Source organism: Limulus polyphemus, unplaced genomic scaffold (assembly GCF_000517525.1).
Source record: "Limulus polyphemus unplaced genomic scaffold, Limulus_polyphemus-2.1.2 Scaffold8269, whole genome shotgun sequence".
Classification (NCBI taxonomy): Eukaryota; Metazoa; Arthropoda; class Merostomata; order Xiphosura; family Limulidae; genus Limulus; species Limulus polyphemus.
In genome coordinates this window covers 3,386-13,991 of record NW_013673879.1, presented here as the reverse complement: position 1 = coordinate 13,991, position 10,606 = coordinate 3,386, and the positions used below count along the sequence as shown (strand labels likewise).

Here is a 10,606-nt window from a genome sequence, read left to right as displayed (position 1 = left end):
CAGTACAAGCCTGGAAAGTATTCAGTCACTAGTTGATACAGAATTAAAAGTTTCGCACGAAGTTATCAACCAATCGCAGTACAAGCCTGGAAAGTATTCAGTCACTAGTTGATACAGAATTAAAAGTTTCGCACGAAGTTATCAACCAATCGCAGTACAAGCCTGGAAAGTATTCAGTCACTAGTTGATACAGAATTAAAAGTTTCGCACGAAGTTATCAACGAATCCCAGTACAAGCATGGAAAGTATTCAGTCACTAGTGTATACAGAATTAAAAGTTTCGCACGAAGTTATCAACGAATCCCAGTACAAGCCTGGAAAGTATTCAGTCACTAGTGGATACAGAATTAAATGTTTCGCACGAAGTTATCAACCAATCCCAGTACAAGCCTGGAAAGTATTCAGTCACTAGTGTATACAGAATTAAAAGTTTCGCTCTAAAGCTACAATCTTGTAATTATAACTATAATGACCACTAAAACGTATACGAAGAATACACGCTCGTGCATTTGCTCAACATGACATTTTTGAATGGCTTTTACAAATATCAAATAAACCTTAGTACAACATTTGTTGATTATAATAATAATAATTGTGTTAATGTTGATATTTTTTTTTACGTTTCAAACTATATGTTAATAAATAATCAACGGACGAAAAAAAAACAAAGAAATATCCGACTAATGGGTGAAATAGATAACACGTACTACAAAAACTCGTACATGATCTTATTCTGTATACGCAATAATAACTAGTGGGAGCACTCGGTAGAGGGCGTACTTCTGCCACGCAGCGTCGATTTAATTTGACCCTGAAAAACTCAGAAAAAACACCACCACCAAAATGTGTACGCATGTCCGTTATTATCAGTGGACGAGGATATTTTTGGCATGATAATCAGGAATAATATTCTACATATGTTTACAAAGTTTCATCAAAATCCGATCATTTTTGACCGAGTTATAGAGCAAAAAATAGTGAGATAATTCGGTCCCCATGTTAACAGATGGGGATTTTCGTGACCTTGACCCTCAAAAACTAATCACATCTAAGTTAGGTCATAATCCAAATGTATACCAACTTTCTTCCAAGAGAAATTTCGAGAAATCTTGTTGACAAACATACATACACTGTAAAATGCACGAGTACAAAATGGTTACGAGGTCGGTCAAATTGACCTACCTCGTAGCGAGAGTCTGTAATATTCAATACATGTTTTAACTCAACTTTATTTTCCTTTTACGCAATTCCTAGGCTCTTAGTTACACTACATAGATGCCTACCCTGACTATGATATTGTGATAAACAAATTACATACTAACAGTCAGGAATACATAACTTCCAACTACAGTAATATTAAAGTTAAGTATATATTTTACAGTGTAACATTAAATTTTAATATTGAAAGTCATGTAGGGATGATCTATGTATATCTGTATCATCCATGTATTCTTGTTTACATTTTTTTTCGCATTGTCATCCCTACATCATTTTACATTTACAAAATGTTTATTAGTTGTGTTGTGACGTTTTTCCCTTTAATTTTTTTTACTCCTTCACTTCATACATAATATAGTGTATAGTGTACAAAGCATTGAGTATTCTACATGCTACAGTCATCTGAACTTAAGCTTTTTAAAGTAACACAAGATTTCTGTCAGAAAGCTAACTCCAAGGGGTAATAATAACATCGATTTCACTATAATTATGATTTGTTGTAAGTTACTACTACTTATTACTACTAAGTGATAACATCTTCCACTACCCAGAAACACATATAGTGGATTTAGGTTTAAACTGGCGTTAATGATAAAGTAGTTGTAGAGTTATCTTGACTAAAACAAGAAGAAAAATGAACAATTTGGTGGGTTGGTCACCTTCTGGTTTGGTATCTTACCTTGTTTGTTGGGTAGAGAAACAAATGAAAGTGAGTGGCAATCATCTTTTAAAGTAAAACTATCTGTCATTGTTGATTTATAGCGTGCATACTTATATTATGCCTACTGAGTACGTTGGCCATCCCTACATATAGAGTCTACCGACAGTCACATACTTGCTAATATCTTACCTATGGTACTTCTGATAACTCTAGCGCTTCGTCAAAACACAAATTTAATACTAAAAAAACTAAGTTAACTAACTGGCTGAAAGTAATATAAAATCTGACTAACAAACACGATAATTTAATACTAATAAAACTAAGTTAACTAACTGGCTGAAAGTAATATAAAATCTGACTAACAAACACGATAATTTAATACTAATAAAACTAAGTTAACTAACTGGCTGAAAGTAATATAAAATCTGACTAACAAACACGATAATTTAATAATCAACCATCATTTACTCTAGTTTAACTTTCACATAATGCTCAAATCGCTTCCAAACATTCCGAGAAGGTTCTAGTTATTATGCTGTTCACATCGTGTGACGTCAATCTCCCCTCTTGCCAAACAACACTACAAATTTTTAAGTTGAAAAAACATCCTGCAGCAATATATTTTCCATCTCTCTATATTTATTGATTAACAGAAGCTTTCAACTAGAAATCACTCGATAACAACACCAATTTCAAGATAAGCATAAATAACTTGAAACTCTGTGCATTAATTACCTGTCCCAGTATTAGTTCCAACACAAGTGTGCAGCACTGTTTTCAAAAGTTTTAATAGCATGTAAACATGAACCAACAGAATCTATTGTGAAACAACTTATATGAATTAGAACGAATCAGTCATTCTAACGTAACGTTCAAAACGTGTATGTTTATGTAAGTTATATCATTATTTGGGATTGCTGAGTGCCTCACACACACACACATTTTCGTATTAAAATTTACGTCATCACTACGACAGCTTGATATGTTTGTATAGATAATGTACGTCATCACTACGACAGCTTGATAAGTTTGTATAAATAATGTACGTCATCACTACGACAGCTTGATATGTTTGTATAAATACTGTACGTCATCACTACGACAGCTTGATAAGTTTGTATAAATAATGTACGTCATCACTACGACAGCTTGATAAGTTTGTATAAATACTGTACGTAATCACTACAACAGCTTGATAAGTTTGTATAAATAATGTACCAGTCAAATGTCTTATAACTTTATGGAAACTGGTAAAAAATAGAATAAAAAAGGCAGATAAGTAAAACACATTAAATAACGTTTCTCAAGAAAGACACACATGTGTTTATTTGTTTGTAAGATTATGAAACACTGGTTGTCAGCCTTTTCTTATTTGTACTTAATTTGTCACTGGATGTCTACATTTCTAGTATAAAGGCGGGAAAATTATAATTAATTCAACACTGCCTCCGTTGCTTTACGAATTCATATTTGAACTTCGTGGCTTTCCTTCAGTTATATAAAAATTCAAAATAACATTTCATAAAATTTATCCTCTCAGATTTGTCAACAGTAATCTGGTAGCCCACCCCTTTTTTTTGTTAGAGATTAAACACTGTATTTAGATTAAAATCGGACATAAACGATAAGTAAAAACGTGGATTTTCAGGTTAACTACACGAATGTATATTGGTGATTGTTCTTATAAATTTAATTCTAGTTTTAAATAAACAGTACAGGCGCATGATAAAACAAAACATGTATTGATTGGTAAGTTAACATTCACAATAATAGTATATTTTTATTATCTTAGCAATAATAATATATCCCCATTAAAATTCCGATACAACAAACAGATGCTTTTAGAATATCTCAACTTATTATTACTTATACCGTCTATCAGAGTAACTGTTACAAACATATATTTTGTTTATATTGATAACATTAATTTTGATAACTTCGCTATAATAATAAATATAACATTTTTTTAACATTTAGATATATACTTATTCGAAAGTTTCTGATAATAAAAACAATACAAGCCTGAAGTTTGTTTTGCTTGTCAGCTGGCAATGCTTTTTACTTTATCAACCTTGTCATCGTTGTATTTCTGACTACGCCTACTAAAAACAACTTTTCAAGTTTATCTAGCAATACGTAGGTTTTTAAAAGGTGTTGCACGCATGCGTGAAGCCATGTATCGCTGTTCCATTTGAAAGTAAACGTAACCGATGGTAAGGTGTGTTTTTCAACATAAATGTTACACAAGTTTCAATTTACATTCAATAGTTAACTATATTATTGCCCATTTCTTGATACCGGTCATGCACACACACAGAAACAAATACACTCAACATATATAAAGATAACGAAGAAAAGAAAACATCAACAAAAAACGATGATGTACTTTTTTTTTCTTGCTTACAGAACGTCATGAGAACAAAAAACATTCATTACTCACTATTATAAACAGTCGAAAAAATGTTACTAAGTTCTCGTTATTAGCCTGACCAAAGTATGAGACAAAAATACTACTCTACCAATTTAAACAAGTCTAGCCTACTTATTTAGCAAAACTCTGGTAAACAACTTCGGCAGGTGTCATTTCTGTGAGCACACAAACACACACACGCACACACAAAAACTAAAATTAGAAGACAGACATTAAAAAATAAAAAACTGATGTATTAGATCACGTGTTTAAAAGTTTTTAACTTGACCATGAGTAAAGCTCAATAATGACCATTCGTAACATAAAGATGACTTTTGTAAAAACCACTTCTCATAATATTATGTCAGATTTAATTACATAGTTAGCTCGTAGCATTCATTTTCAGCTTTCAGTACTGGCCACTAGAACGTTACGGGAGGGAAGCACTTGGTCTATATACATATTCAATAACACCGTATTTAAAGCTGATCTATAAACTTAATATCATTAAAAAAACTTCAATGAGGAAGCAGGAAAATTGAAGCTCGGCCAAGATAATTCTATGCAACCGCTAAAAATCCAATAAAATCAATACAATTAATTCTGATTAGAATATAGTCGGGTAGTGACATGAACTTAGGATTAGGGTTAGTTACATAGGCCTACTAACCTGGTCATCTTCGCATTTTCTGTCTTGTTAACGTCAAACAGCAATATGCGACGTTACGTATAGTAAACAGATAACACACAAGTTCTTGGAATTTCTATGTTGAGGCGAACTGTAATTACCTAAAAACTTTGAAACTTCATCTTCACTGCATTGTTTTTTTTTCTTCTTGATGGAACACGCAGACAGATTCGCAACATATCAGTTTTAGAAATAAATTAAACTCGGATGTGATAAAAAAGCAGATAAAGACGCCTGTAGAACTAGTAAGGCTTATTTGTAGAGGCGAGTGGGATTGAAACAGTTACTATCAGATTTTGTACGAAGTTATCCCTAAATTTTAACTAAAACCTTAGTTATATACACTAGAGAATTGTATGATTTCCCGCGATAGGAATGTGTCACAATTTAACTTACTATATAACTTCTAAGGTTTATTTTGTTGAATTTTACGCAAAGTTACACTAAGGTTATCTGCGATAACCATCCCTGGTTTTGAAGTGAGATACAAGAATGAAGACAGATATTCCACACATTCCACAGTTAACTCTTGGGCTACGCTTGTCACACTGAATAGTGTGATCTAACTTTTACTCTTATAACGTACTCATGGGCCTTAGCTCTACACTTCAGTATGCTAACCACTGGGCAGTGCTTGGCCCAACTTACAAGGTTAGTAAACATAACCTCGAAGTTGTTTTATACTGTGTGATTTTAACCCCTTCCAGGAGTTAACTCAGGCGAACTATTTCTTGTCTCATTTTCAATTATTTACCTAAATTTATTTGCATGTTACCACGTGTTACAAAAGGCTATCAAAAAGCGAAATAAAAAATCCTGCCCTTTTAAGCTAATTTCCAAAAAAGCATTGACACAAAAGGAGTAAGCACATTACCATGTATGGTGATTCAACTACTTGCGTCAAACACTTAATTTACATATTTTGCAACAGTACTCACACCAATTTACAATACAGTAAATGGCTTCTAATACACTATAAAATATTACCTTACTGATAAAAAAGATTCTATATCCTTACAGCAACAGAAGGTTAAAGGTTAAATTTGTTCAAAATTCTTAAACTCCACATTTGAATTTAATTAATAACATTTCGTACCTGCCCCAGTTTCTACCACTAGCAGAGATAAAAATAGTTAAAACTAGTAACATGAGTTTCAACCACACCTACAAGGCTTAGCAAACAGCATTTACATTAAGAATTTAAAAACTGGTCTTAGATATGCAGAAAAATAAGACTCGCATGTTTTGACATGAAAACCGTTTGATTACTGAAAACATTATCTTTCCCTGACTGTTACTTAGCACAGAGCAGTGGGCTTACAAATAACAGTTATGGAGAAATGTAAACACAAGACATATCATGGTGACAAAGGGTCATTTCTCCATCAACCTAAACAATTAAAAAATCAAAAGAAACAACACAGAAAAATCCATGCTCGTATAACTCTCCTACAAAAGTTTAATACAAAATTAGAACATACAGTGCACATCATAACAATAAGAAAAGAAAAACTGTAGATGAAGGATAGACTTGAGCTTCTGAAGCTTATATCCAATTACCAGGAATCTCCTAAACATCAAGAAACTTTTGAAAAGTAACAGTTGAAAGTTTTCACCATCTATTTACAGACTTCAAGATGCAACTCAGAGATTTATTCTAAACAAGTTTCTATGCTTCTCTAAAACTGTTTCTTATTTAACAAATTACAATTTGACAAGTGTTCATCCCCACTTTCACAGAAGTTGAACAGCTTAAAAATCTCTTTCTTCAACAGTTAAAACAAAAGTAAAGAATTTGTTGAATATTGTATTAATGTTCCTTTCCTGTATAATAAGGTTCCTAAGGAATCTGACTTTTTAAACTTTACAAAAGTACTAAACTCTTCAAATCAAATGTTTTAAGTTAGGAGAAAAAAAAACACTTATGTTTATCGGCTTTTTTTTATATAATCTTGCACTTCTCCACATTTTACATTCATTAATATTTTAACCTTTCTATTCACCCATTTAGAAAAGGCCATTTATTCAAGTACTTTACACTTTAAAACACCCAAATAAAAGTTAATTCTGAAACTTATGTGGTCCAGAAAGACACATTTTTAAACCTCTTTTCAGAGTTCACAATTTAATATCTGGAATCATTCTTACGTACAGATCATAAGAAAAAGCCAGTAATAGTACAAGAATTGGATTTGAAAAACATGAAACTAATAATAGTACAAGTTGATACCTAAAATAGAATTGGATTTGAAAAACATGAAACTAATAATAGTACAAGTTGATACCTAAAATAGAATTGGATTTGAAAAACATGAAACTTACGTAATCTTTATTTTTTGCCGATTGGAAAATTTTTGACTAAAACTTGATAAGTTAATTTTCTTTTTTTAATTATTTGTTGTAGCTGCAAAACATTTTTTGATGTGTGACTTTAATACATTAAATAAACTAAATATAAATCACTGTTTTCAACATGTACAGAAGAAAGTCTCTAGGCATTTTACACATGCATAGAAAAGAAACTGTTACTTTACTAAATACACAATAAGTAATTTAATTTCATTACCTATGTAAAAAAGGTGACCAAATATGCATTAACATCTCAATTACAAACTATATTAATTACTGATAATACAAACTTCTAAGACCAGTTATATGTTGACATTTTTATTCTGTAGAATTAAAGTTTCAAAGAATATTTTTCTCTGGCTTTGTGTTTAAAGTAGTAGACATGCAGAACACACAAATTAGTGAAACAATGATAAATGTGCTTCTCACCACACACAACTGTTATTTATAAAAAGATCTAAAATGTAATTATTCTTCAACATATTTTTAGTCACACAAAGGCTAAACATCGTGTTCACAAAACCTGCTTACAATAAAAAATGAAGATGGAAATACTTCGGCCAATTCTTGCTCATAACTATTGCACTGATCCTTTATAATTTCACATTCTAGAATCCAGGGGGTAAATAAATGCATTTTTGTGTTAGATTAAAACACAAACTAATTATTAACTATACTATTATATGTAATCACACTAAATTATGTCTTTAGAACATGTAATGAAACATTATGATACAACATTAATATTTAGTTTGCTGTCTGTTAATGATAAGAAAGTACGTGTCCTTTGTTCAAGAATGGCACATATAACTCCCCAGTGAACGTTTTTGTTTTGTTATTAAAGTACAAACATTTGGTGTGGTTTCAGGAAAAAAAAGCCTTCAGCCAATAACAAAAATAAAAACAATTACTAAAAAACAAACATGATCTGAAATAATTTGTAGCTATTATTACTATTATTAACAAACTACTATGCATGTCTATACTATTGAATTAATGAACTCTTAATGTACTTGTGATTATGGTAAAGTTGAAAGCAGTGACCACATTTACAAAACTGTCATATTTGTTGAAAACAGATCAGTAATTGTAGGTCAATAGCTATAACTTATACTATCGCAATAAACAATATTTAAATAACCTAAAGCATTTATTGCAACATATTAAACCTCGTGAAATTCTAATATCTTTCTAAAAAATGGAATCAAAATTCAAATTACGTTAGTCCAGAAAGAGTGATGAGGCGGCTATTTAGCCGAAAATATGTTTTACAATAACTTTGAATAGTGAATATAGTAATATCTTTATGTTTCTGTCTATACTGACTTTCCTGATTAAACTTAAACTGTTAAAGCACACAAGTTATAATACACGTTACAAATACAAGTTACACCAATTTCATGTTTACAAAAATTATTATTATTATAATACAAGTCCTAACTTCAAGCATAATTTATTAGATCTAATGTTACTATAAAAAATGCATACTAAAATTTCTAAACCTACCTGTTCTAAATTACAAATAAGTTAACAGTTAAGTTCAACTTTTTTAAAGCTCAGTGACTGTCAGTGTCACACTGGCATTGACAATGTGGTCAAGGGCAATGTCTTCGAAGTTCGAGTTCAACTTCAAGGTGAAGTTTCACTGCTCCGATTCGGCATATACTTAAACAGTTAGACCTGGCTACCTTTAAACTAATATAATGAATTAAAACATTTACAGTTCACACGCATAACCTATACAGGATGGTAAATATAAAGTTACTAGTCACTCATGTCACTTTCTTTCAAACCTAAACTTAACTAGCAAATTTATTATAGTTTTACAAATGAAGTGAATTGCGCCACCTACACCGAAAGAAGAAAATACTCTAATATAAAGTGTAAGGTAAACATTCTAAAAATTTTAAATAGTATTATGACGTCATGTGACTTTAAAATTTTCAATTCTTCAGAAAAACTCTGTATCTAAAAACTAACTTTACAAGTAATGACACCGGGAAAAAAAATCTTTATCACAATGATCAAACAATGGTACACTTTAAAGAAAGTTTACTAAGGCCTTAGAGCATCGCTGTAAATTCAAATATGTGTGTTAACAATTTTTTCCAGTTGTTTGTCAGTGTCAGTAAGTATTGTTATTATTAAAATTAGTGTACTTTTTATTGCTAATAATTTAATTTTTCTAAATTCAAATGATGCATTAAAGATAAAATATCTATAAATCGTTTAATATTCAGCAAAAGTATATTTTTCAATTGCAAAGCTTGAAGTATATTTATTATAACGCTACATTTATGACTACAAAACTGTGAATATACGGAAGGGAAAAATTAGTTTATTTAAAATATACATAAAAATTAAACTGTAAATTATTTGATGCATATTCCACAATTTAAAATCACAAAGTGCATTTTTATATTTTATTTTTTAGGGGAATTTAAAACAGGATATTTACTACATTTCTAATTTATCTTAATCTCAACCAATTATATATGTTTACGCTCGAATAAACGATCTCCCCCCTTTTATTCTTTGCTTGAACCTTTAAGGCTAAATAATACTTGGACGATGAAAGTTAAATAATAATCTAAATAGTCCTCAGTAGTTCAGCGGTATGTCTGTAGATTTACAACGCTAAAAACCCGGGTTTCTATACCCGTGGTGAGCACAGCATAAAAAATCATTGTGTAGCTTTGTGCTTAATTACAAATAAGTATATGAACTAAATAACATCTGAATATTACAAACAGCTCGCAATATTCTTGATAGAATGATTCTATCTTCCCCTTGGAATCACCTTTATGATGTACTATAATATTTCCTTTCTGACGTTTACAATTTTATTATCTATAATATATCTTGGGTTTAGTTCATTAAAAAAAACGAATTCATGAAATATCGCGAATTTTTCAGTCAAACCATACTACAGGGCCATCTGTTGGCCAACATCTGACACATATTTAAAAAAAATAACAAACTGTTTCTTATAAAATTGAGCAAGATATTATCTTTGAAAACTTATCATAATAATAATAAAAAAAAAAGAACAGAAATAGAATAACAACATTACATGCTACTGCATAATACGTCTCTTCACTAAGTTGTGAACTCCTTTGAAAGCTTTCATAATTGTTATCCTTTACAGTTCTTTAACTATTCAACAGCCAAATTTTCCATCTGGTTTTTTTTCTCTCTCTTTCTCCATAATAATAAGGTATTGTTGCGTCAGCGAGGTCACGTGACTAGTGTCGCGCCACTTCTCTCGAACCTTCGTGAA

At 30.8% G+C, this 10,606-nt stretch overlaps 1 long non-coding RNA gene across 1 annotated transcript in view; it reads right to left on the bottom strand.

Annotated features, from left to right (window-relative positions):
* The window catches only part of LOC111083126, a 25,796-nt gene extending 16,680 nt beyond the window's left edge, over positions 1-9,116 (bottom strand). The window contains exon 1 of the long non-coding RNA XR_002608813.1: positions 8,833-9,116. This is a non-coding gene — a long non-coding RNA (uncharacterized LOC111083126). The remainder of the gene's footprint in view (positions 1-8,832) is intronic.
* Between the last annotated feature and the right edge of the window lie 1,490 nt (positions 9,117-10,606).